The following is a 27,634-nucleotide window of genomic DNA, read 5'->3' on the forward strand; positions in this document are numbered from 1 at the left end:
GACATAGGTGTCCCTCCTCCCCTTCGTACTGGGAAGGACAAAGGTCGATTAATGAAGATGTCTTCAGGGCTTTATTAGACCAGAGGAATCTTCCTAACAAATTTTTCTAACCAGTCTTTATCTACCATTAGTTTCTTGTATATTTGCCTTCCTACAATTTGCGATCCCTTAGAGACTCAAGGTCCTTTTTGTCTTATCACTTCTCTAAAAATGTATTGTCTTTTGTCAGAGATACTATATAAGCTGGAATTCTAAATAACCTCTTTGAGAATTACTCATTCCCTGGCTGTCTCCCATGTACATGTGATATATACATGTTAATACAATCTTGTTTTTCTCTTGTTAATCTGTCTTTTGTTGCAAATACTAGCAGGGGTCCCAGCTAAGAACTCAGAAAGGTGAAGGGCAAATTGTTTTTCCTACCCTAAACTGTAAACACGTTGTACCCCCTCTTTCCTGCTGGAAACTGACTGTTACACAGACTGTGCTTTTGACTTGGCCTTGGTGAAGAAGGTTCTTTTTGGAGTTAAGCATCAGTGTTTCCTGTGAGGGTCATGTGGCTACAGCTCACCTCCGCCTCTCCCCCAGAATGGCAGCATGGTCCAGCATCTTCTCTCGCTCTCTCCTGGTCCAAATCTCTACCCAGTCACAGTCACCTCCCAGCAGTCTCTCTGCTCCCACTTTGCCTTCACAAAGCAGCCAAATATCTTTATTTTAAAAAGAGAGAAAATAACATTTTGCAAGATGTAACCATTAGAGGAAAATGGGTAAAGAGACTTGAGGTCTCTCTATATTATTTCTTACAACTGCTTGTGAGTCTATAATTATCTCATAATGAGAAGTTCAATTTTTAAAAGTTCAAAGGTAAGAACAGAAGAAGATCAGGGAGCAGCGTGAAAGGCACTATGAAGAAAACACAGAAAGAAAACATGACTATGAAATCACTGTGCTGGGAAAGGGAGACAAATTGTTGTCACAATTTAAGGTACTTAGGTAGCTAGCTCTCAGCTTTATCAGTATCCAAAAATGGCACTTCAGAATTTAGATATCGGGGGGGAGGTGGGGATGGTGAATGGGTACCAAAAAAAATAGAAAGAATGAATAAGACCTAGTATTTGATAGCACAGCAGGGTGACTGTCGTCAATAATAACTTAATTGCACATTTTGAAATAACTTAGAGTGTAACTGGATTGTTTGTAATTCAAAGGAGAAATGCTTGAGGGGATGGATACCCCTTTCTCCAGGATGTGCTTATTTCACATTGCCTGCCAGTATCTCAGCATCTCACATACCCCATAAATATATACATCTAGGCACTCACAAAATTTTTTAAAATTAAAAAATAAAATAGAGAAAAATAAAGTAAAAATATTGTTTTAACTACAAAACAAAAAAACAAAATGTCACTATCAAGATGCTTCCTCAACATGAACTTTCAGGAATTGTGGTCACAGAAATACATCAAAGATGGTAGAGTTGAGAGACTGGAGACTGGAGAATGAAGTGCACACTCACCAAGATCCCGGCCTGCCCTGCACTGGTTTCAAAAAGGTCTAGAGCTGTGCTCTCCAATATGGTAGCCTGAGTCATATGGCCATTGAGAACTTGAAATGTGGCTAGTTCACTGAAATAAGCTGTAAGCATAAAATACAAGACAGATCTGCAAGAATTCACATAAAATAAGAATTTCAAATATCTGACTGATATTTTTATGTTGATCATATTTTGAAATCATAATATTTTGCATATATTGTGCTAAATAAAGTATATTATTAAGGTTTTTATAAATGAGAAAAGTCCTGGTGTGAAAATATTTTCAACACTTACTGAATAAACCAAAAAAACTCTCACAAGTGTTTTGTTCCCTTTTGGATCACTTCCAGCAAAATACAAATATGCTGTTATTTCCCCTATTTTAAAAAAAAAAAAAAAAAGCTTCCTCTGCCAAGCACGGTGGCCCATGCCTGTAATCCTAGCACTTTGGGAGGCTGAGGCAGGCGGATTGCTTGAGCTCAGGAGTTCATGACCAGCCTGGTAACATGGCAAGATTCTGTCTCTACCAAAAATACAAAAATTAGCTGGGTGTGGTGGCACATGCCTGTGGTCTCAGCTACTCAGGAGGCTGAGGCAGGAGGATTGCTCAAGCTTGGGAGGCATAGGTTACAGTGAGCTGAGATTGCACCACTGCACTCCAGCCTGGGTGACAGAATGAGACCCCCTCTCAAAAAAAAAAGAAGCTTTCTCTATGAATAAATAACTCCAAATAGTATATGTGTACTTCCCCCACTCTGGAGGTGAAGCTTAACTCTCCTCCCATTTATAGATGGGCTGTACTTCCCGACTTGATTCCAAAAAGTAGATTATGGAAAGGGAAAAATAGTGACTTCATAGGAGGGAACCTGGCAGACACCATTTTAACCAAGTGACCTAGGTTAACATCACCAGCGATAGAATTTGGTATCAAATACTCCCTGATATGTTGGGATGAGAAGGGCACGTCATCTCTGTGGTTTTCTTCCCCAAATCTGTAAACTCTAATCATAAGAAAACATCAGCTAAACCCAAATCGAAGGACATTCTACAAAACACCTGACCAGTTTGCCCCAAAACTGCCACGTTTGTGAAAAATGAAGAAAGTCTGAGAAACTGTCACTGATCGGAAGAGATTAAAGAGACATGATTACTAAATACAATCCTGGGTGCACTCCTGGAATGGATCCTGGAGCAGAAAAAAGGACATTAATGAGAAAATTGGTGAAATCTGATTAGAGCTGATAGTTTGGTTCGTGACACTGTAGCAATGTTAATTTCTCGGTTTTGACAAACATACATGGTTATGCAAGATGGTAACTCCAGGAAGCTGGGCAAAGGAACTGCAGGATCTCTTGCCTAAGGCTGGAGATTGGGGTAGTAATAGGAGAATCAATTGTGAGAACTTTTTAGGGTGATAAGAAGGCTCTATCTGTATTTTGATTATGGTGGTGGTTATGTAGCTGGATATATTTGTCAAAACTCACCAAACTGTACATTTAAAGTGACTGTATTTTGTTATTTGTAAATTATGCCTCAAGAAAAGTGATTTAAAATGTTTTTAAATAAAAAAATGGCCAAGCGTGATGGCTTACACCTGTAATCCCAGCACTTTAAGAGGCCAAGGTGGGTGGATTGCTTGAACCCAGGAGTTCGAGACCAGCCTGGAAAACAGGGTAAAACTCTATCTCTACAAAAAATACAAAACAATTAGCTGGGTGGGGTGGTGCTCACCTGTAGCCCCAGCTACTTGTGAGGCTGAAGTGGGAGGATGGCTTGGGCCCAGGGGGTCAAGGCTGCAGTAAGCCATGATCACACCATTGCACTCCATTCTGGGCAACAGAGTGAGACTATCTCAAGAAAATAAGTTAATTTTTAAAAATAAAATCATGTCAGTCCCATATATGAAATTATCCAGTGGCTTCCCATTACACATGGAATAAAATCCAAACTCCTGTGTCTGGAAATCATTCCAACATATCAAATTTGGTCTCACCTCCTGGCCTTGGCACTTGCAGTTCCCTCCACCTGGAATCCGCCTGAAATGTTTTACCCCAAATCTTTTCAAGTCTAGCTGTGAAGGGTTGGGATCTGAGCCTTCTGCACCAATCTCAACCTGAAACTAAGCACCTCCTACTCCAGGTTCCAGATGTCCTCAAGCTCCAGCCTAGGCTTCTCGGCTCATCTGAGAATCAAGACTCAGGCATCCACCCCTGACTCCTGCCCATCCCCAGTGGAACTCAGATGGCTCTGCAGGCCCTCCTAACTTTGATTGAACTCAGAAGTCTCACTAAGCATCCCTCCCAGCTCTACATCCTAGCTTAACATCAGCCTATCCCTCCTCTCACACTTCCCTGGCCTGGCTTCCCCGACAAGAAACATTCTAGCCTAACGTCATCCAGGCACCTTCAACAGTTCCTGGCACTAGCGGGTGCTCTTTAAATATTTGGTGAATGAATGATTGCCTATTCCAATAAATCAGTATTCACATCTTGAACTCATTTGGCAGGACCTACTATACCACCTTACAATTCTCTCCACCTGGAATGCTCTGCCCCTAGATTGTTTCAAACCTGGCTCTTACAATCAGATCTCAGCTCAACACTCCCTTCCTCAGAGAGGACTGTCCTGCACCCCTAGTCTCTCACATCACCCTGCTCTATCTATCCCAGCCTGTAGGATTCACCTATATAACTTCTCCCCATTGAAAAGTACAGAATAGATTATATGGTTTTGCACTAATAAGCATTGAGAAGTAATGTTTCTTTTTCTTGTTTTGCACCATTTACCATCATGTAGATAACCTGACATTCACTAAATGCAATCCTGGGTACAATCCTGGACTGGATCCTGGAACAGAAAAAGGACATTAGTGAGAAAATTGGTGAAATCTGGAGAGTGTAGTTTGGTTAATAATATTATAGCATATTATTACTATAAGTATCCTTAGATTCTAGGCATCCTTAAGATTCTAGGCAACATGAGTGAGCCGGAGACTGCAGAAGCAAAGAAGGGAAGCCATGGGAGAGTGATCACCATTTGCACACATATGAGGATCAGGACTTCATGTTTTTATAAATAACAATAAAACATCGCATCCTCAGTCATCCAAAGATTTATTCAGTTAATTACTTTTAGGAAAATCAGAAAGATTTGACCCACTGGAATCCAAATACCATAATAGTTTTACCAGACAATTCACTCAAAGCATTTTGATTAATTTTTGTTGATATGGTTGTTACTTTTCTAACATTCTCTGGCTTTTGCATAAGCTTCTTTTTTCCTTTTTAGACAGAGTCTCGCCCTGTCACCCACACTGGAGTGCAGTGGCACAATCTCAGCTCACTGCAACCTCCACACCTCTACCTCCCAGGTTCAAGCAATTCTCCTGCCTCAGCCTCCCGAGTAGTTGGGATTACAGGTGTGCGCCACCACACTGGGCTAATTTTTGTATTTTTAGTAGAGATCAGGTTTCGCCCTGTTGGCCAGGCTGGTCTTGAACTCCCGACCTCAAGTGATCCACCTGTCTCGGCCTCCCAAAGTGCTAGGATTGCAGACGTGAACCACCATGCCTGGCCAGGCATAAGCTTCTGATTTTGAAATGACTATATAACTTACATGAGTTGTGATTGTTTTCAATCTACCAACCTACTCTTCTTAATCTTTTCATTGTTAGGATCTGTGAAAAACTCCTCCCACTTTCATCTCCACCTGCCAAACCCACAGTAGTAAATGAAATTGATGGGAAGGTGTGACCCGAGATGTGCTAACAATGACAAGCCTGCTTTGCCAGAGCAACAAAGAGCTGAGCTAAGAAGTCTTCAAATGATTCTGAAATTAGAGGAGGCCACACCTGGATGCAGTAAGCCCAGGTCTCAAGGGGCAGAGGGACCAGCTTCTGGCCCATCCTGTCCTGGGTTCAGATCAAAGCTGATAGCTGGAGTCTGTTCCATTTTCCAAGAAGTGTTCTCTTTATAGCCCCCTGCATTCCTGGTGTGACTAGCATCAGACGCTGGCTCAGCCTTGACTCAGCTTTAGTAACTACCTATTTGAGCGGGAAGCCAACCTCTGGAGCACCTGCTCTGGAAGGTTTGAGTTTTTCTACTTTGGTACAAACTCCTATAGCTGAAAGCAATATGCAGCTTTGTGAATCTGAACATCATGTCCTCAGGGGACTTGGAAGACTAAAGGAAACTCCAAGTTCCATTTCCACATTCATGGCATTTCCAAGTAGGAAGGGGCCAGAGAGATCACCAGCCCAGGCTTCTGCCCAAGGCGAGAATCACCATCCTGCCCCTGTTTAAATACTTCCTGTGTGCGGGTGGCTCACATCTCACATGGAGGCCATTACATTTCAATGCAGTTCCCAGGTTGAGACCAGCCTGGACAATAGAGCAAGACTCTGTCTCTACAAAAAAAAATACAAAAAAATTAGCTGGGCATGGTAGCATACACCTGTAGTCCCAGCTACTCGGGAGGCTGAGGTGGGAGGATCACTAGAGCCCAGGAGATCGAGGCTGCAGTGAACTATGATCGCACCACTGCACTCCAGCCTGGGTAACAGAACAAGACCCTGTCTCTGGAAAAGAAATTCTCTGAAATGCCCAAGTTGTAATGAGCCACATTATCAGTCTGTGGAAACGGACTGGCTTCATCACTCTGCCCATGTCAGCTTATCGGGTATTTGAAGATATATCATCTTCCCTCCAAGCCTCCTCGATGCTGAAACCCCCATGTGGCCCCTTCGTGGGATCCTGGGAATGCAATTCCTAGTTTCTTTATCAACCTGGGCACACTTTAGCATCACATCTTCCTTAAGGGGCCAGCTCCGAGAGAAACAGAACCCTAAAGCAGATGTGGACATGTCATGAGAACCTCTGGCTCCCTACACCCAAAAAGTCTCCCTTTCCCTCTACCAGCCTCAGCTCCCAGGTGCAAACAAGAGGTAACACAGAGATCAGGCCTGTGCCAACCCTGTAGAACTCTCCAGAGGAAGACACTGAGAAACAAAGATCAGCGCTCCCTCCCTTTTTTTTGCGGCGGGGGGGGCAATTGATTAGAGGTTTATTTTGCCAAGGTCAAGGATGTGACTGGGAAAAAGAAACACAAGTCACAGTAGGATCTAAGACCTGTGCTTGTTCCAAAGAGGATTTTAGGAACTTTGATACTTAAAGGGGAAACAGCATTATCCCCTTTGATATTTAAAGGGGAAAGACCTTCCTCTCCTCTTCCTCAAGGAGAGGAAGGGAAATAAAAAAGGAGAGAGAGTAGGCAATGAAGCCAAGTGGTTACATTTTTGTGAGGCTCTGATTAGCGCTCAGTGAATTGATACTTTTTTTTATGTGGAAAGAGGGAGTAGGGGAAAAGTCAGTGATACATTTTCTGGTGTTCAGTAACTCCATTTTACATAAGATAAAGTAAGCATGCGAAATTACAGCTATCTATTTGGGAACAAAAAAGGCAGTTTCTTGCATGACTCAGTTCCCAAACTTAACTTCCCTCCAGTGTAGTGAGTTTGGGGTCCCCAGATTCTCTTTTCTTTCAGCAGCAGCAACTATGTCCAGCTCGTCCTTGGCAGTTACATGCTACCACTAGCCCTGCCATCCTGAAATCCAATTACTCCCATTGGATTTAGGTTTCCTAATTCAGTGACTGCAGTTCCCACTGTTAAGTTCTGGCCTACAGAGAAATCACAGTACTGCTGCCTTTTTTGTTTTTGTTTTTAAGACAGGGTCTCGCTCTGTCACCCAGCGGGGATTGCAGTGGCACTATCATGGCTCACTGCAACCTCAACCTCCCAGGCACAAGTGATCCTCCCATCTCAGCCTCCTGAGTAGCTAGGACTACAAGTGTGTGTGCCACCACACCCAGAATTTTTGTATTTTTTTGTAGACATGGGTTTTGCCATGTTGCCCAGGCTGGTCTCATATCCTGGACTCAAGACATCTGCCCACCTCGGCCTCCTCCCAAAGTGTTGAGATTATAGGCGTGAGCCACCATAACTGGCCTCACAGAGCTTCTTAAGGATGTGGGGGTTCCTCTCACAGATTTATTTCTGACAGGACTGGAAAAAGCATGTCTTCTGGACCTTCCCAGTGTGGTTGACTAGGTCTTAAATGACAAATCCATCGACAAAAGTGAACTGGCCGAGGTGATGAGGCTTGATGGATTCCCGCACAACACAGAAAAGGCGTGCTCACCTGCAGAAGGCGTGCTCACCTGCAGAAGGCGTGCTAACCTGCAGAAGGCGTGCTTACCTACAGAAAGTGTGCCCACCTGCAGAAGGCGTGCTAACCTGCAGAAGGCGTGCTTACCTACAGAAAGTGTGCCCACCTGCAGAAGGCATGCTCACCTGCAGAAGGCGTGCTCACCTGTGACTGTGAAGACGTGAAATGGAGAGTAGGATTTGGGACACCACACAGGATAAACAGGCAAAAGGGGAAGCTGGGACCACCTGTTTTGGGGTGACTCAGTATCTCAGAATGTGAGCTTGTTTTTTGTTTTTTTTACATAAATTTCTTTTTATTGGAGAAAAAAGGAAACAAGCAAGACTTGGCAGTATGTTTTTTAGGCATAGATACCAATGAAACAAAAACTGCATTTTAAATTTTTTTTTTTTTTTAATTTTATTTCCAAAGGTTACTGGGGAACAGGTGGTGTTTGGTTACATAAGTAAGTTCTTTAGTGGTGATTCGTGAGATTTTCGTGCACCAATCACCCGAGCAGGATACGCTGCACCAATTTGTAGTCTTTTACCCTCACTTCCTTCCCACCCTTTTCCCCTGAGTCCCCAAAGTTCATGGTGTCATTCTTATGCCTTTGCATCCTCATAGCTTAGCTCCCACTTATGAGTGAGAACATACGATGTTTGGTTTTCCATTCCTGAGTTGCTTCAATTATAATAGTCACCAATCTCATCCAGGTTATTGTGAATGCCATTAATTCATTCCTTTTCATGGCTGAGTAGTATTCCATCATATATATATGATATATATCATATATATCTGTGGATAAGGAAACTTATCCGTGTGTATGTATATGTATACACCACAGTTTCCTTATCCACAGAATGTGAGCTTGTTTAGAGATAGGGGCTTTGCAGAGAAAATCAAAGTAGGGTGTCATAATCAAATGCATTATCCAATATGACTGGTGTCCTTATAAAAAGGGGAAATTTGGACATGAGACACACACACAGGGAGGGTAGTACATGAAGATGAAGACAGAGATCAGGATGATGCTTCTACCAGCCAAGCAATGCCAAGGATGGCCAGCAAACCACCAGAAGCCAGGAGAGGCGTGGAACAAATTCTTTCTCACGGCATCTGAGGGAACCAACTCTGCCAACACCTTGATCTTGGACTTGTAGCCTCTAGGACTATGAGAAAATACATTTCTGTTGTTTAAGCCGCTCAGTTTGTAGTACTTTGTTAGGGCAGCCCAAGCAAATGAACACACCACCCCTAGGCCTAAAGGAATAAGGAAACTCTATCTCAGAAACCCAGTGAGAGGGCACCTGGCTGGAGCTGCTGGAGGCAGCAGTGTAAGAAGGAAACAAGCACTGAAAATCTCAACCTTCTTCTCCTCCCACCTTTGTCTCCTGCATTGCTTAAGCCAACTGGAAGCCAGTGAGGAAAGGAGGTGGGGGATGCAAGCCAAGAGTATGCACCCACTTGGAGAGGATGTTGTCCACACTTCCCTTCTGACCTATCTATGTGGGGTCCTTAGTTAATGGAGCAGGAAGGGAACTCAGGAGCACCTGATCCAGCCCTTTCCTTTGACCCCTGGGGAAACTGAGTCTCAGAGGGGAATGTAAGAATGCAACCAATCAATGCAGAGTCAAGACTAAGTCAGTTCTCTTGACTCCTAGTCATGTGCTCCTTCTGAACAGGGCTGCTTTTTATCACTGGTGTCTTTCACCTTCCACTCACCCACCTGAGCTCTTTAGCCCGGAGCCTTTTAAAAGTATTTCTTTAATTTCTTATTTGAATAGGTAATACTTTGATATACCAAATTAAAAGGTATAAAAGCACATACTTTTATATGTGGAGAAATTGGGATTCAATCTTTGTACATTGCTGGGGGAACTGTAAAATGGTGCTGTGGAAAACAGGACAAGTCCTCAAAGATTAAACAGAATTACCATGTGATCCAGCAATTCCACTCCTACATATATACCCAAAAGAAATGAAAACAAGGACTCAAAAAAACACTTGCATCAATGCTCACAACAGCATTATTCGTGATAATGCTTCCAGCCTAAAAGTAGAAGCAACCCAAGTGTCCATCAACAAAAGAATGCAGAAACAAAATGTGGTCAGTACATACAATGGAATATTATTCAACCATGAAAAGGAATGAAGTTCCGACCCCTGCTATAATATGGATGAACCTTGAAGATATTATGTTAAGTGAAATAAGCCACCCACAAAAAGACAAATACTGTATGATTCCACTTATGTGAGGTACCTAGTCAAATTCCTAGAAGCAGAAAGTAGGATAGAGGTTACCAAGGGCTGGGGGGAGGAGGAAATGGGGAGTTATCGTGTAATAGGTACAGAGTTTCTGTTGGGGATGATGAAAAAGTTCTGGAAATAATGGTGATGGTTACACAACTTTGTGGCTTAATGCCACTGAATTACATACTTTAAAGTGGTTAAAATGGTAAAATTTATGTTATATATATTTTATCACAATAAAATGTATATTTACTTTTTTTTTTTTTTTTTTTTTTTCTGAGACAGTGCCTCTGTCACCCAGGCTGGAGTGCAGTGGCATTATCTCAGCTCACTGCAACCTCCACCTCCCAGGTTCAAGTGATTCTCTTGCCTCAGCCTCCCGAGTAGCTGGGATTATAGATGCCCGCTACCACACCTGGCTAATTTTTGTGTTTTTAGTAGAGATGGGGTTTCACCATGTTGGCCAGGCTGGTTTCAAACTCCTGACCTCAGGTGATCCACCCTCCTCAGCCTCCCAAGGTACTGGGATATTTACTTTAAGGCCAGGCATGGTGGCTTCACACCTATAATCCCGCAGTTTGGGAGGTCGAGACGGGTGGATTACTTGAGCCCAGGAGTTCGAGACCAGCCTGGGCAACATGGGAAAACCCCATCCCTACAAGAACAAAAGTATATTTACTTTAAAAAGGACATAATGTGTACAATGAAAGAAAGTCCCCCTCCCATCCCAGTCCTCACCACCAAAATCCTCTCCCTGGAGATGCCCCACTGACATAGTTCCCTGGGTCTCCTTCCACAGATGGTCTGTAGTTACACAGATAAGTCCTCTCTTCTTAAACATATGCCTTACCTAGCTTTTGTGTACTCCATAAATGATAGAATACTACATGCATGGTTTTATATTTTTCTTTTTTCATTTCATATGCTTTGGAGAGCATCCTCATTTTTTTAAGACCACATAGTATTTCTGCACAAAGCCTTTTATGCAGGAACTGTTCAACTAATATTTGAAGGTGACAACAATTGCATTTTAATAAGTACATTATCTTAACTCCAAAGAATGAATTAGGAATGGTGGAATTTCAGGTCAGGTGCGGTGGCTCATGCCTGTAATCTCAGCACTTTGGGAGGCCAAGGCAGGAGGGTTGCTCAAGTCCAGGAGTTCGAAACCAGCCTGGGCAATGTAGTGAGACCCCATCTCTATGAAAAATAAAAAATCAGCCAGGAATGGTGATGTGCGCCTGTGACCTCAGCTACACAGGAGGCTGAGGTGGGAGAACCGCTTGAACTCAGGAGGTCAAGGCTGCAGTAAGCCATGATCTCACCTCTGCCACTCCAGCCTGGGTGACAGAGTAACACACTCCATCTCCCCAAAAAAAAAAAAAGAAAAGAAGGAAAGAAGGAAGGAAGGAAGGAAGGAAAAGGAAAAAAGAAATGGTAGAATTTCATAAACTTGCAAAGTATGTGTATGCATGGAGAGAGGATGGGATAGGGGTTTAGTCTTTTAGGTCAGCTTTACAAAGTTTACAGGGGCTACATCTGGCAAAAGGCCCTGTGCTAGATGCTGGTTACAATAAATAACAGCCAACGACTGTATGGCTCTCATCCCACAGCAGCTACTGTTATAAGCACTTTAACCATGTTGACTTATTTAATCCTCGCAACAACTTGATGTTGTAGGTGCTATTATTAATTACCCCCATTTTACAGGTCCGGACTCTGAGGCAGGAAGAGATTAAGTATCTTGCTTAAGATCCGCTGACAATGAAGGACAGAACCGGGGATTGAACCCACAGAGTGGGGCTTTAGGGCCCTCGCTCTTGTTTTGTTTACTACATGAGCTGCCTCTCAGGCACACAAACACTTACTGAACTTCATGCCAAGCCCTGGGCTTCCTACTGAGAGAGATATAATGATGTCTTAGCCATAAACCTCACCCTCAAGGCATGACAGGGACACAGTTCACCCCAATACAAGGTGGACAACTGATCTGTGTTATACAAGAGGAACATATAGAATGTTCTGGAGGCTAAAGGAGAGATGGTACCGAACACTGAATGCCATGTGGAGGATGTGACACTTAGATGTGAAAGGGAGCAACAGCCATTTGTTACATCGAGTCTTCCTGACAATTCTATTATCATCCCCATTTCATAGGTTTAAAAAGATTACTGTAATCCTAACACTTTGGGAGGCTGAGGCTGGAGGATTGTTTGAGCCCAGAAGTTCAAGACCAGCCTGGACAATATAGTGAGACCCAGACTCTACCAAAAAAAATTTTTTTTTAATTAGTCAGTATAGTGGTGCACACCTGTAGTCCCAGCTGCTTGGGAGGCTGAGGCAGGAGGATCACTTGAGCCCAGGATGTCAAGGTTGCAGTGAACCACGATTGCACTACTGCACTCCAGCCTGGGTGACAGAGTGAGACCTTGTCTCAAAAAATAATAATAATAATTAATTGAGGCTCCCAGAGATGCATTAAAGTGGTGGAGTTGGGATTCTCTCCCAGGCTTCTCTAACTCAGAGCCATGCCTTGCCGAGACAGCCTGGCAAGGTCTTCCCCACGCTGTTCACATCAACCCATCAGGGATGTTTGGGTTCTTTAGTGGGCTTGGTGCAAACCACCATCCTTGGCAGGGCTGCACCGGGCAATTAACAAACCAAAAGCACTTTGAAGATAAAATTGTCCATAAAAAGGGCTGGTTCCCACAGGTGCAGGCAATGAGGCAGGGACAGTTTGTGGGGAAGCTTGTGGTGACGACAACATGGGATCCTTGAACAAGGAGGCTGAGTTTCCAGGCCCTTCCAAAAATCTCCTTCTCTGGCCCCAGAGGAAGCTATGATTTGAAACCATCCCTATAAAGTTTATAAAATTAATCAGCTGACAAGGGAGGGAGGGAAGTGAAACTAAACCAAGCTTTCAGGACATTCAGCATTAATCACCAGGTCACCTTGCTCCCTGGCCTCCTTCCTCATGGTCATTCACTGCCTCTTGCCCTCGAATGACATAAACCCTGCCACCCCTTAACTGCTCTGTAGATAACAACTTGAACGTTGTGAAACATTGTTTTCCATTTGAGATAGTCTTTCAAGTCCTGCGTAACAGTGAAAGTACTGACGTCAGCTGTTCTGAAGGACTCCACTGACATCAGCTGGTCAGAAGGACACCATGAGAAGCTGACATACCAAAAAACCCAGTTTCCACATCCTGATGATTTCATTCCTCTTACCCCAGCCAATCAATGGCCTCAATTTTCCAGCCCCTCACCTGCCATGATCCTCTTAAAAACCCCAGCCTGGGTGACAAAGTGAGACTCTGCCTCAAAAAATATCCCAGCCCACCACTCCTTGGAGAGATGGATTTGAGTCTTCTTCTATCTCCTTATGTGGTGCTCTGCAAAAACTTTCTCTGCTGCAAATCCTGCTGTCTTAGTGTATTTTTCTGTTACTGTACCATGGACATACGAACTTGTTGGTCCTATAACAGACTGAAGGCAAAACATTCCAAACTGCAGCATGAAGCACTGTCCTCTGAATTTTGCCATAACTATGTTCTACCTGTGCTATAGTTTATTTAGTACTATCTTCATTAAATTAGCTCACTTAAAAATTATTCACCCTGGCCAGGCACTGTGGCTTACCCCTGTAATTCCAGCACTTTGAGAGGCCAAGGCAGGCAGATCACCTGAGGTCAGGAGTTCAAGACCAGCCTGCCCAACATGGCAAAGCCCTGTCTCTACTAAAAATACAAAAAATTAGCAGGGCGTGGTAGCAGATGCCTGTAATCCCAGCTACTCAGGAGGCTGAGGCAGGAGAATCGCTTGAACCTAGGAGGTGGAGGTTACAGTGAGCTGAGATCGCACCACTGCACTCCAGCCTGGGAGACAAGAGCGAAACTCTGTCTCAAAAAAAAAAAAAAAATTATTCATCCTAAGCACTTAATCTTTGTGAAATTATTTTCAATGCATTTATAATTTCTTTTTCATATACATAAATTAAAACTATTTAAAACAACAACAACAAAAGTTTTTCTGTGGATCATCTAAAAGCCTCTCCCTTTTGGGAATGCCAGGCTAGGGCACCGCTCTCCCTCGTGAGAGGAGATTCACTAACCCCACACTTCCTCCTGCTCCATGACTTTTAGCAACTTTCTTTTCTTTCTCTGAGCCTCAGTTTCCTCATCCCCAGATTCCTTGCAGCTCTTATATAAGGAATTGTGACATGCAGCCTCAAGCCAGTCAGCCTGGTCTAGAATCCTGGCCCTGCCCTTTCTTGCAGTTTGACCTCAGGCAAGTTATTTAGCCCATCTCTGCCCCAATTGCACCGTCTGTGAAATGGACACCACTTCACAGGGCTGCTGAAGGGCTTTGCATCTCCTCTAAGAAGCCCACCCTGACCATTTGATTGTATACACCACGTGTTGCCTACCCCAGCAACTTCTGGGCCTCTTTACTTGTACTTTTTCCCATAGCATTAATTACCTTCTAACAAACAACTGCATGATCTAACAAACTGCATGATTGATTGGTTATGTTTACTGTATTTCCTCCTGCCCTCTCTGAGAATGTAAATTCCACAAGACCAGGGATATTCGCCAGTTTTGTTTGCTGATGTATCTATTCCAAGTACCTAGGTGGAAGACTGCCTGGCCCTCAATTAATAGTTCTTGAATGAAGGGAACGACTGAATGACTCCTGAGTCTCATAGCCTCCCACATGGGGTAAGAACCCCACACCCCAGGAACAGTCAGTAAAACCCCTGACCAAAGAAAGCATTCCCTTCAGTTTCATAGTTTGAAGGAATAGGGGCTATTAGGGAACAGTCCCTGACTCAAAGGAAGGCAGTATTTTGGGCTTTCTAGAAGTACTAATGATACCATCAAAGGAAGTGAAATTGTCATCAAAATCAATGCCTTTCAGCAAGTCCAGCAGATGTGGGCGGAGCTGCTGTCCTGTGGGTTTTGAAAGGGGTGTGTACTGGGAGAGCCCCCACGGTCACCTGCTGGCTGTGATTTCTACCTCCCTGTTGGGTTGGGAAGTTGTAGTTACTTTTACTAAGTGCCTGCTAAGCACCAGGGGCTTCCTACAGATTAGTTCATTTATTCCTCAAAACAGCTAAATGTTGGCTGGGTGGGCATGGTGGCTTACGCCTGTAATTCCAGTGCTTTGGGAGACCGAGGAAAGAGAATCGTTCAAGCCCAGGATTCAAGACAAGCCTAGACAACATAGAGAGACCCCATGTCTACAAAAAATAAAAAAAATAGCCAGGTGCAGTGACACGCACCTATAGTCCCAGCTACTCAGGAGGCTGAGGCAGAGGGACTGCTTGAGCCCAGGAGTTCAAGGCTGCAGTGAGCTCTGATGGCACCACTGTACTCCAGCTTTGGCAACAGAGTGAAGACCTATCTCTAAAAAAACAACCAAAAAAGAAAAATACAAATAAATGTAGTGGTGGAATTATGCCTATTGTACAGATGAGGAAAGAAGGATGAAAAAAGGAGTGAGTTGCCCAGGGTCACCCAGCTGACTGATTAGTACCAGAGTCTGGCTGGAACGCTGGCCTGCTCAGGCTTAGGCTTATGGTCCCAGTCTATAGCTCCTGCTCATGGCGCTCCCAGACCCTCACTCCCACCATTTGCCTCTGACCTGTGGATCTTGGGCTTCCCTGAAACAGGAGTGAAACAAGCTTCCTTAGATGCTGATGTAGAAGTATATCTATTCACCATGGAAAGATGGTTACAGCATCACTTGAAACTCAGACCTTGCTTTCTGAGCCCAAAGGAGTGTCCCACCTCATCTACTAGGCTGGTCTCTAAGAAATCTTGACTGTTTCTAGAGGGATCAAAGGAGCCTGCTGGTCAGGTGCGGTGGCTCACACCTGTAATCCCAGCACTTTGGGAGGCTGAGGTGGGAGGACTGCTTGAGCCCAGGAGTTTGAGACCAGCCTTGGCAACGTAGTGAGACTGTTTCCACAAAAAAAAAAAAAGAAGAAGAAGGAGGAGGAGGAGGAGGAGGAGAAAGAAAAGGAAGGAAGGAAGGAAGGAAGGAAGGGAGGGAAAAAAATAGTTGGGTGTGGTGGCACATGCCTGTAGTCCAGCGACTATACCATATGACTATATTACCTATTCAAAAACAAATAAAACTGGCTGGGCACAGTGACTCGCTCCTGTAATCCCAGCACTTTGGGAGGCCGAGGTGAGTGAATCACCTGAGGTCAGGAGTTCAAGACCAGCCTGAACAACATGGTGAAATCTTATCTTTACTAAAAATACAAAAATTAGCCGGGCATGGTGGCGGGCACCTGTAGTCCCAGTTACTCGACAGGCTGAGGCAGGAGAATCGCTTGAACCTGGGAGGTAAAAGTTGCAGTGAGCCAAAATCATGCCACTGCACTCCAGCCTGGGCGACAGAGCAAGACTCCATCTCAAAGAAAAACAAACAAACAAATAAAACTAAAAATAGTGAATGTTAAAAAATGAAGATGATCATAATCTTTGATTGGGGAGGTTACAAAGTAGCTTGTTTAATACAAGCTAATTGTTTTTGTGTTTTAAAAATGTATGTATGTCAGTAGTAATGGGACAAACGGACATCACACACCTCTCGGCAGGACAGGCTGAGGACACAACATCATTTCTGTTGCTGACAGAAATGCAGAAACTGTTGTATCTAATCTTAAAAAAGTTTATCAGGCAAATCTTGAGGGGCACTCTATATAATAACTGGCCTATACTCTTCAAAACTGTCAAGGTCAGCCTGGCTTGGTAGCTCATGCCTGTAATCTCAGCACTTTGGGAGGCCAAGGCGAGGAGATCGCTTGAGCCCAGCAGTTCCAGACCAGACTGGGCAACATGGTGAAACCCCATCTCTATTTAAAAAAACAAAAGAAACCTGTCAAGGTCATGAGGAAAAAGAAAAGCTGAGGAATGGTTTCACGTGAACAGAGAATAAAACACAGGACAACTAAATGTAATTGTTGTTCCTGGGTTAGATCCTGAACCAGAAGAAAAGTTGCTGTATAGGCCATGAGTGAGACAATTGTGGAAATTTAAGTAAAGTCTGTAGACTAGATGATAGTATCGTATCAAAGTTAGATTTCCTGATATTGTTAACTGTATTATGGTTAGATAAATTAATATCCTTGCCTTTAGGAAATATATAATGATGTATTTAGTAGTAAAGGGGCAACATACTCTCAAATAGTTCAGAGGAAAATATATATGTATATGTATATGTATATGTATATGTGTACTGTATATATCTACATATATGTTGAGAGCGAGAGGGGAAAGAGGAATGACAAAGCAGATGTGGCCAGGCACACATGTGAGTAAAAAGATCTTTTTATTGTTGTTGCCAGTTTTCTTTAAGTTTGAAATTAATTCCAAAACTATAGAAAATTCTGAGTCAAAGTCTTACTAGGGCTTATTTCTGGATGTTGGAATTATTGTTACATTTTATTTTATTTTTGCTTTTCTTTTATCTTTCTTTTTTTTTTTGCTTACTTTTTTTTTTTTTTTGAAAATGTTAATACAAGCATATGGTAAAAATAATCCAAATGCTAAAAAAAAAACACCTCCAGTGTAAGTTTCTCTCCCAGCTGAGTGTGCCTTCAGCTCCCTAGTCCTCTCAGAGGCAGCCACCACCACCTGTTTGGTTCAGAAACACATCTCTATTCTGCCAGGTTCTGCATTTATTTTTTTTCTTTTTCTTTCTTTCTTTTTTTTTTTTTTTGAAACAGAATCTCGCTGTGTCGCCCAGGCTGGAGTGCAGTGGTGGGATCTCAGCTCACTGCAAGCTCCGCCTCCTGGATTCACGCCATTCTCCTGCCTCAGCCTCCTGAGTAGCTGGGACTACAGGCACATGCCACCACGTCTAATTTTTTGTATTTTTAGTAGAGACGGGATTTTACCATGTTAGCCAGGATGGTCTCGATCTCCTGACCTTGTGATTCACCTGCCTTGGCCTCCCAAAGTGCTGGGATTAACAGGCGTGAGCCACCGCGCCTGGCCTATTTTCCTTTTATTTTTTGAGACAGAGTCTCACTCTGTTTCCCTGGCTGGAGTGCAGTGGCACGATCTTGGCTCACTACAAACTCCACCTCTCAAGTTCAAGCAATTCCCCTGCTTCAGCCTCCTAAGTAGCTGGGATTACAGGCATGCGCCACCACGTCTGGATAATTTTTGTCTTTTTAGCAGAGACGGAATTTCACCATGTTGCCCAGGCTGGTCTCGAACCCCTGACTTCAGGTGATCCGCCCACCTCGGCCTCCCAAAGTGCTGGGATTACAGGCATGAGCCACCGCACCCGGCTGGTTCTGCGTTTCTGTACTAAACAGATAGTGGTCTCCCAGTAGATGTATTCTGTTCATAAACAAATGTATATGGTTAGGTTGCCTCTTCCCACTTCCCTCATTCCCCCACCAAAAGTAGTGGTATCCTGATCCATACCAATCTACACTTTGTTTTTCCTTTAACATAATATCTTCATGATCCTTCCATATGGTGACACATAGAGCTACTGGGTATTTGCAGTTGTTGTTGTTGTTTTGTTTTATTTCTGGGACAGGGTCTTGCTCTGTTGCCAAGGCTGGAGTGCAGTGGTGTGATCATGGCTCACTGCAGCCTCAACCTCCTGGCTTCAAGCAATCCTCCCACCTCAACCTCCCAAGTAGCTGGGACCACAGGTATGTGCCACCACACCCAGCTAATTTTTATTTATTTTTGTTTTTTGTGGAGATTGGATCTCCCTCTGTTACCAAGCTGGTCTCAAACTCCTGGGCTCAAACGATTCTCCCATCTCAGCCTCCCAAGGTGCTGAGATTACAGTTGCGACCCACTGTGGCCAGCAGACCTTATATATATATATATATATTTTTTTTTTTTTTTAGACGGAGTCTTGCTCTGTCACCCAGGCTGGAGTGCAGTGGCCGGATCTCAGCTCACTGCAAGCTCCGCCTCCCGGGTTTATGCCATTCTCCTGCCTCAGCCTCCCAAGTAGCTGGGACTACAGGCACCCACCACCTCGCCCGGCTAGTTTTTGTATTTTTTTAGTAGAGACAGGGTTTCGCCATGTTAGCCAGGATGGTCTCGATCTCCTGACCTCGTGATCCACCCGTCTTGGCCTCCCAAAGTGCTGGGATTACAGGCTTGAGCCACCGCGCCCGGCCAGACCTTATATTTTTATGGGCTGTTTAGAATTCCACTATACAGATGTATCATAACTCATTGAACCTATTGCCATTGTCATGAACATTTAAGCCTAGTCCAGTCTGTTACAAACAAGATTGCAATGAACGACAGTCACTTCTTTGTGCACAATGTGTAAAGAAATATGCAGAATAATCTCCCATAAGTGGAGCTGCTTTTTGAACATGTGCCTTTTACATTTTGAAAGCTACAATGGTCACCCTCCAGTGTGCACACCACCATCAGCACTTGATCACACCTACCTTCTCACAGACACCCTGCACAGTACACTTTACATTTTTTTATCTTTGCCAAGCACATGGATTTTTTTTTTCTTTGACAGAGTTTTGCTCTTGTTGCCCGGGCTGGAGTGCAATGGCGTGATCTCTGCTCACTGCAAACTCCGTCTCCCGAGTTCAGGTGATTCTCCTACCTCAGCCTCCTGAGTAGCTGGGATTACAGGCATGCACCACGACACCCTGCTAATTTCGTATTTTCAGTAGAGATGGGTTTTTGCCATGTTGGGCAGGCTGGTCTCAAACTCCTGACCTCAGGTGATCTGCTGCCTCAGCCTCCCAAAGTGCTGGGATTACAGATGTGAGTCACTAAGCCCGGGCCACATGTGTTTTTCAATGCTATCTGTTTGTAGTTTTAATTCTGATTTCTATCATTAAAAGTGCAGGTGAAAATCTTATCATTTGCTCTAAAAATCACTTGTATTATTTTTTTTTCTCTGTGATCTCTTCCTGAGCTTATAGGAATGGTCTGATTTTCTACCATGGACCCAGCCCTTCTACAGGGAAACGCACAGTATTAATGCCAGGCTGAGTCTTTCTGGTCCTCTCTGGGTGCTGGAAAGAGGAGGATCTGTATCTTCTGGTGTAGTAGGACGAGCCACAGACAAAACTCCTCAGACACCGAGTTAAAGAAGGAAGGGGTTTATTCGGCCAGGGGCATCGGCAAGACTCCTGTCTCAAAAGCCAAGCTCCCCAAATGAGCAATTCCTGTCCCTTTTAAGGGCTCACAATTCTAAATGGGTGAGCATGAGAGGGTCATGATCGATTGAGCAAGCAGGGGGTACGTGACTGGGGGCTGCATGGACCGGTAATTAGATCAGAACAAAACAGGACAGGGATTTTCACAGTGCTTTTCTATACAATGTCTGCAATCTATACATAACATAAGCGGTTAGATCAGGGGTCGATCTTTAACTACCAGGCCCAGGGTGTGGTGCTGGGCTATCTGCTTGTGGATTTCATTTCTGCCTTTTAGTTTTTACTTTTTCTTTCTTTGGAGGCAGAAATTGGGCATAAGACAATATGAGGGGTGGTCTCCTCCCTTATTCCTCCTCTTTGAGACTCTCACTCAATAGTGGGAGTTCTCACTTTCATTTTTACTACCATGTCTTCTCACAAGACAGATGGATAGTGATTCATATAGTTACACTTGTGCTGAAGCATTCTGGTGAACTAATGCTTCACCAGAAAGGTAGCGATGAAGCTTTCTATCATTTGAAGAAGTACAGGTAGCAAACACGGGAGCAGTAAGTAGGTTCCTATTACTATTATAACTCTTACTATAAGAGTTTTAAATCCTCCTAGCACTGGGAATCATTTTCTAAACATGGCCCCAGGATCAAATCCATGCCACACTTGCACGGGCACGTGTGCCAGTTTTGTCATATATCTATGTCTTCAACTACTTGCCCTTGATTATCTACGTGTAGGCAGCAATTAGTAAGGTTAAATTTCCTACAGACCTCTCCTTCAGCTGCTAGCAAGTAGTCGAGAGCTAATCTATTTTGATAGATAGCATTTCTCATCTGACTTTCTTGCCAGGCCAGAATAGTCAAGGCTCTGCTGGTTTTATTAGTGATTATTTTTAAAACAGCTTGTAACTATATGATTCCGTGGATCATGTAAATGGGGGTCCAGTATCCCCACGAGCTGTCTTGTGCCTAAGTAGCAGGCCTATAATATTGTATGACTCTCTTGGGGGGTCATTTATCATTTTTTCAATTTCCTACAGCTATGCCTCTTTTTTCGCGGGAAGCATAGACAGGGAAGCCCAGGAGTTCACCTGTTTTTATGGGCAGTAGGAAGAAAGATGGTTTAATAGTGCCAATAACACAACTACTTGTCTGCTGGTCAGGCAACTTAGCATAGGCTCTATGTCCACATATCCAGTATAGCCCAGTGGGGGCCGTCCAGTCCTAGTGGGATTCTGGGTGGGCCTAAACGGTTTCTGCAACTTTGGAAATTTCTGCAACTTTGGAAATTTACTGAATGGATTTTTCTCTGTGTGGTTTCAACTCCACCATGTAGTCTTCCTACAGGAAGGGTGAAGTCCTTCTCCACTCTTGCTATACAGTATTGTCTAATGATTGAGACTTTTAGGACCTAAAAGTGATCAAGGTGATTCTTTCGGGCCGAGAGTTTATCAGGAACTGGGTCTGTAGGTACTAATTCTGAGGCTTCCTATGGCCACCGATCTCCTGTTACAGTTCCTCCACATATGTAACATGAATTGACATTGAGATACTGGGCTACACGCTTGGCTAATTGCAAAAACAAATTTCTTGTTTTTCATGGAATTTCTGGTACTGGCACTTTTAGTTTATCACAGAAGGTTTGAAATACTGGCTCAGGAGAGCGTTTATAAACTTTTTCTCAAACCACGATATTTACTTGAAGATCCAGTCCAGCTCCACCAATTTTTAGGGTTGCACGTTCCCCTTTTTTCCAGCAAGGATCAAGGGGATTGGTTATTACTAGCTCTAAGGGGTTACGTTGTCCCTTAGTACAGGAAGGGCCAGTTTTTCCTTTCTGAAGGTGGACTGGATCCTTTTCTTTTTTTTTTTTTTTGTCCAAGTGGCTTAAATGACACAAGACCAGTATTAATATTTATTTCCACACAGTCCTAATTCATGACAGATGTACTTATTTTCTGCCATATAGCCTCTTTTCTAATTAAGAGAGCTACATCTTATTCCTAACTTTTTACTATTAATGACAGCACAGGCATCAAATTTTAAGGCGACTTGTTTGGGCACCCCTTTTTCTTCTGTTTTGGCTAACTCTTTACTCGTATTGTTTATGAGCCCCTACCAGTCTTCAGTTCTTAATCTTATTTTAAAAACTGTGGTCATGGGAGGCTCAGATGGGTCATAACACACATCAGGTTGGTCATTTCCTGGGCTACACACCTTGTATAGAATAACATTATACAAACAAGTTCTCTTTAGAGTTCCAGTACACTTATAATAACAATAAAATAATAGGACCATAGCCACCTTTTGTCCTACCTTAGTGACTTGATGTATACACTGGGAACAGCCCTCAGTCTGAGGAAGGTCAGTTGAAATCCTTACTGTACAAGTCCAAATTTTAAGGAAAATGAGTCCTGTAATGAGTTTCCTCATGCTTCGGCCATGCGTGGACCAGTCAGTTTCCGGGTGTGAGTGGAGGAGGGCTTGTCGTCTTCTTCAGAGTCATTTGGCAGGGGTTGGCGAAGCTGCTCCTGTCCACGTGCTGCTCACAGTCTACTCATGTTCAAGGATGGTCTCGGAGGTTGGGCCTGCTAGAATAAACTGAGTCCAACACCTCTACACAGTTATGTTCAACTGGGCTCGCTGATACCGGGAGAAAGGTGGTGGGGTTTAGGGTGTTGCAAACTTCAATGGTTATGTGGGAATTTTCACATAGCAAGCTTTGGTGCTTGGTTCATCTAGCAGTTGTTAACCAATGATGTCCTTTGGTGTTTATTAAAGTTACCACAGCATGGGGGGCCTTTATATTCAGGTTTTGCCTAAGGGTTAGTTTATCTGCTTCTTGTGCTAACAGGGCCGTTTCTGCTAGGGCCCTTAGACCTAGGGGCCAACCTTTGGAAACCCTGTCTAGTTGTTTTGAAAGGTAGGCCACTGGCCTTGGCCAGGGCCCCACAGTCTGGGTTAAAACTCCAAGTGCCATTTTTTCTCTTCTGACACATAGAGTGTAAAGTGTTTTGTCAGGTCAGGTAGCTTCAGGGCTGGGGCCGACATGAGTTTTTCTTTTAACTCATGAAAACCTCGTTGCCATTGGTTGTAATAGATATAGTTTATCTAATCTACATTTTTATTAACTGTCACCCACCAAAATACGGACTTAAATCCTGCAGCTATTTGATTTCAAGTTTTAAATTGATCTGGTATTCCTCATGGGGCTCCAATTGCATCTAAACAGACATGAGAGTCTAAAGACCCATAAGGGGCTTCTCTCACTTTACGATGTCCTATTTTTTTTCCTTCTGATTGATGAAATGCCAGGGTGAAAGGGATAGCCAATTGGACTAAAGTACAAGTGTCACTCTAGTTATTCAGCAGAGTGCCCAATAAAGGTCCACCACAGTACCACCACACATCTGCTCGGGGATGAACAAGGGCTGACTGATTGATAAGCTCTTGAAAATTCTTAAGCTCGTCTCATCCCTTCAGGTCTCCAAGGAATGCTGTTTCTCCCCTGTTGTGAGAGACATGAAGTGAACTTAGTATTGGGAGAGAGAAGCTGGATGGCCCTCGGGGGCTGACCTGCAGGGTGCCCGACTTCAGGATACATCAGAGAGAGCTTGGCATGACTTATTACTCCAGGCTGTAGAATCCTGGAAAAGAGCTACCATGCAGCCTATGCCTGGTCGACTGGAGGACCACCTTAGTGGAAGGGGGACAATCTGGGCCTCTGGACTGCCATGTGCACAAGCATAACAATTGCTTTTGTTTAATGCACAGATGGAATATTTGATCCATTTTAACCCGGCATTTGCATCTTGGTATCCTGTCTTAATTGCTAAAGTTTGTTTTAAGTCTTTAACTTCTATGATCCTCTGGTAAAATGAATGTATGGTTTTAGGAAATTACAAAAACTGGTTCGTGCAGTCCATCTTTGCTCTTTAGTGGTCCAAAGAATGTTGGACCAAATATGGCATGAAAGCTCTACATCGAGGGGCAAGACTCCTGGTTGGCACTGGAGTCTTCATCGAAATCTCCCCAGATTAAATGGTCCTAGTTTACTAATGCCCGGTCTAAGGACAGTCAGGAGGGACAGAAGCACTTTTCTGAAGTAGAGAGCTGTCTTTGACTTGGCAAGTCCCCCACAGGGTATAAAAAGGCAAGCATTAAATGCAATAGTTTGAGGTGAAATTGACTTGGTTATGTTAATAACTAGATGGTCAGCAATAGAGCACAGAAAGAAGAAAGATTAATAGAATAGATGAAACGAGTTAGATTTTTCTTAGCTTTAGTTTGGTAGGGTTTTCCCCTGGGACTATGGCCCACGACTCTGGAGGGGGTGGTGCTTTCTTGACTCAGGTGTGATGAGTCCATCCTTTTTTTGCTGTATGAACAGCAGTCTTGGTGGTTAGCAGCACAAGGTAGGGTCCTTCCCAGGCTGGCTCGAGTTTTTCTTCTTTCTACTCTTTGATGAGAACGTGATCTTCAGGCTGGTGCTGGTTTACCGGAAATTCTAGCGGTGGTACATGTGCTAAAAGACTTTTAGTTTTTGAGAGAAAGGAAAGTGGAAGATAAACCAAGTATATACTTTCTAAGAAACTGACATTTTGTTTTAAATGTGGGGACCTTGGCAGTGGACTTTATAGTCCTTAGTGCCTTTTTACTGAGAAATTGCCTTTAGCACCTATTTTTATTAGTTTTTAGACCAAAGAAAGCTAAACACTATTTTATATTTAATAATGCTTTTTGTATGATTTTTATACCAGATAAGCTAAATTTTATCTTTATATTAGTGTGTTATTAATGTTAAACCTAATTTTAATAAAACCTTGTAGACATAGTTATCTAATTTTTAATGTTTGACTATAGGGTAAGATTTTATAGACTCTTTTAACCTTTTATAATTTTTGCTAAAGAGCAGATTGGTGCTTTAAGAAAAACCTGTTATGCTTTTACTTTAATGTCCAGTCCACAGAAAAACTGGATGATACTTATTTAACTTTAGCTAATATGTTAAACACAGAATTTTCTTTACAATTAATGTTTTAAAACTTGCTTAAACCTTCAAAACAATAATTTTTTTAACTTTTTAATGTAGGTAAAAATATACATTCTTATGCCTCCTCATAAGGTTGCTTATGCCTCCTCATAATAGTTACTTTTAAATTACACAACATTTTTTGCATAAATTCTTTTTTTAACACACTTATTTTTATAACCATTTTTTTCTTTCACGACTTTTACAGGCAATTTTTCGACATGCCTTAACTTTCTGACTTATTACAAACACTTCTTTCTTTAAACAACCAGTTAATTTATTTCAGGACAAGAATTTACCGTATAACACTCTTTTTATATAAATTCCACCACCACCCCCTTTTTTCCCTTTTCTTTTTTCAAAAATAATAACCATTCTTTTCCAAAATGAACTGTTTTTTATGTCTGTGGACTAGACTGTCTAAGGCAACAAGAATAGAAGTTACTATAATACAGGTTACACTGTTTTTCTTTTTTTTTTTTTTTGAGACGGAGTCTCGCTCTGTCGCCCAGGCTGGAGTACAGTGGCGCCATCTCAGCTCACTGCAAGCTCCGCCTCCCAGGTTAACGCCATTCTCCTGCCTCAGCCTCCTGAGTAGTTGGGACTACAGGCGCCCACCACCACGCCCGGCTAATTTTTTGTATTTTTAGTAGAGATGGGGTCTCACTGTTAGCCAGGATGGTCTTGATCTCCTGACCTTGTGATCCACCTGCCTTGTCCTCCCAAAGTGCTGGTATTACAGGCGTGAGCCACTGTGCCCGGCCTACACTGTTAACTTTTAGCAAACTTTACTTTTGTTGAAAATCCTGTAAGTTTGGGATTTTAATTATCCTTTGCTATTATTAAGACCTTGTTTTGTCCAAATTAGAATTGGTATAGATGGCTTTTTTTTTTTTTCAGTTACCCAGAAGGAACCATCAATCATCCTGTCCTGAAGGGAGTTCCTCTTAGGTCTGGTCAGACCTTCGTATGGTAATTGAGATTTAGATCCCCTGTTAGGAACTGCTGGGTTAAGGGAATTTTCAGCGGTTAATGTTAAATCATCTTTCTTTCTTTCTTTCTCTCTTTGACTTTGTCTCTCTCTCTTTGACTTTCCTTTTGCCTCTGTCTCTTTCTCTCTCTCTCTGCCTCTCTCTTTCTTTCTCTCTCTCTCTCCTTGACTCCCTCTTTGTCTGTATCTTGCTCTCTGTCTCTTTCTCTCTCTTTTTGCCTCTTTTCCTCTCTGTCTCTTTCCTTTCTGTCTCTCTGCTGATCTTTCCTTGCCTCTGCCAGCCGCTTATGCTGCTCTTTTCTCAACCACTGTGTGTTGGGGGCGGGGGGTCTAAAACCAGCTGTAACCAAGTGTCTATGTACGGGAGCTGGTCTGGGAGCCCTGGCTTACAGGTTACCTTGTGCCATACCTTTGAAACAGGGGACCTGTCCAGGCTTCCTTCTAATGGCCAACCTACCTCTAATGCTGGCCAGTCTATCTTACACAAAGGTTTAAGTTTTCCTGGTGTCATAGTACTCCTTAGTCTCCCTTAAATGCTTTTTTCTGAAATTTTTCAACGTAAGTTCCTAGTGGGGTGAGCTTACTTTGTGCCTCACCCATGATTCCTAGAGACGAAACACCACGCTCACACCACACGCACACCACGAAACAAAGAGCGGGTAAAAAGGGCACACACACACTTCAGTAATTTACACCAAACCAAAATCGAAACCAAAATCAGAGTATCCAGAAATCCAAGCCAGGTCAAAACCAAAACCAAAGTATCAAGCAATCCAAGTCAAGTCAAAACAAAAACCAAAGTGCCAGTATAGGAACACCGTGGGTGATCAGGCCTCGTTTCCACTCAAATGGAGTGGGCAAGTTCCCAAGACGGGTCCTGTCGAGCAATTCAAACCAAGTCAAAACCAAAACCAAAACCAAACCAAAGTGCTGATAAAGGCACGCCGTGGGTGATCAGGCCACACTTCCACTCACATGGAGTGAGCATGTTCTCAAGACTAGTCTTACCAAGTTTCAGATGTCCGGACTCCAAGTACCAGTTCCTTCCCAGTGTTCAGCCACTGGGTTGATCCTCCACGGGGCCTGTCACACACTGCTCTGACGAGGCGTCCAACCGGGGCAAATGCCTACCCAGGAGCGCTCTCAGGATCCGCGTCGCTCGGGCTGCTCAGAGTCCCCCACAGGGATGTTCCACGGGGCAGGCTTAAGCCGCCTAAGGAACTGCCTCGACCATCCACCAATCACCTCACTTCCCAGTCAGGGAACCAAGAAATGTAGCATGACGAGCCGCAGACAAAACTGCTCAGACACCGAGTTAAAGAAGGAAGGGATTTATTCAGCCAGGGTCATCCGCAAGACTCCTGTCTCAAGAGCCGAGCTCCCCAAGTGAGCAATTCCTGTCCCTTTTAAGGGCTCACAACTCTAAGGGGGTGCATGTGAGAGGGT

General features: G+C 43.4%; 1 long non-coding RNA gene across 2 annotated transcripts; it reads right to left on the minus strand.

Moving 5' to 3' along the window:
* LOC117087815 lies at nt 1–27,634 on the minus strand. 2 transcript variants are annotated; one of them, XR_004438925.1, is made up of 3 exons: nt 27,197–27,634; nt 1,517–1,635; nt 1–707 (listed from the first exon to the last, which is right to left on the minus strand). It is a non-coding gene; the product is annotated as an uncharacterized LOC117087815 (long non-coding RNA). The 2 variants fall into 2 exon arrangements; XR_004438924.1 differs by lacking the exon at nt 27,197–27,634 and adding an exon at nt 4,321–4,774 and having other exon boundaries at nt 5–707.

This window comes from Trachypithecus francoisi, unplaced genomic scaffold, assembly GCF_009764315.1.
Source record: "Trachypithecus francoisi isolate TF-2019V2 unplaced genomic scaffold, Tfra_2.0 Lachesis_group10, whole genome shotgun sequence".
In the NCBI taxonomy this organism is placed as follows: domain Eukaryota; kingdom Metazoa; phylum Chordata; class Mammalia; order Primates; family Cercopithecidae; genus Trachypithecus; species Trachypithecus francoisi.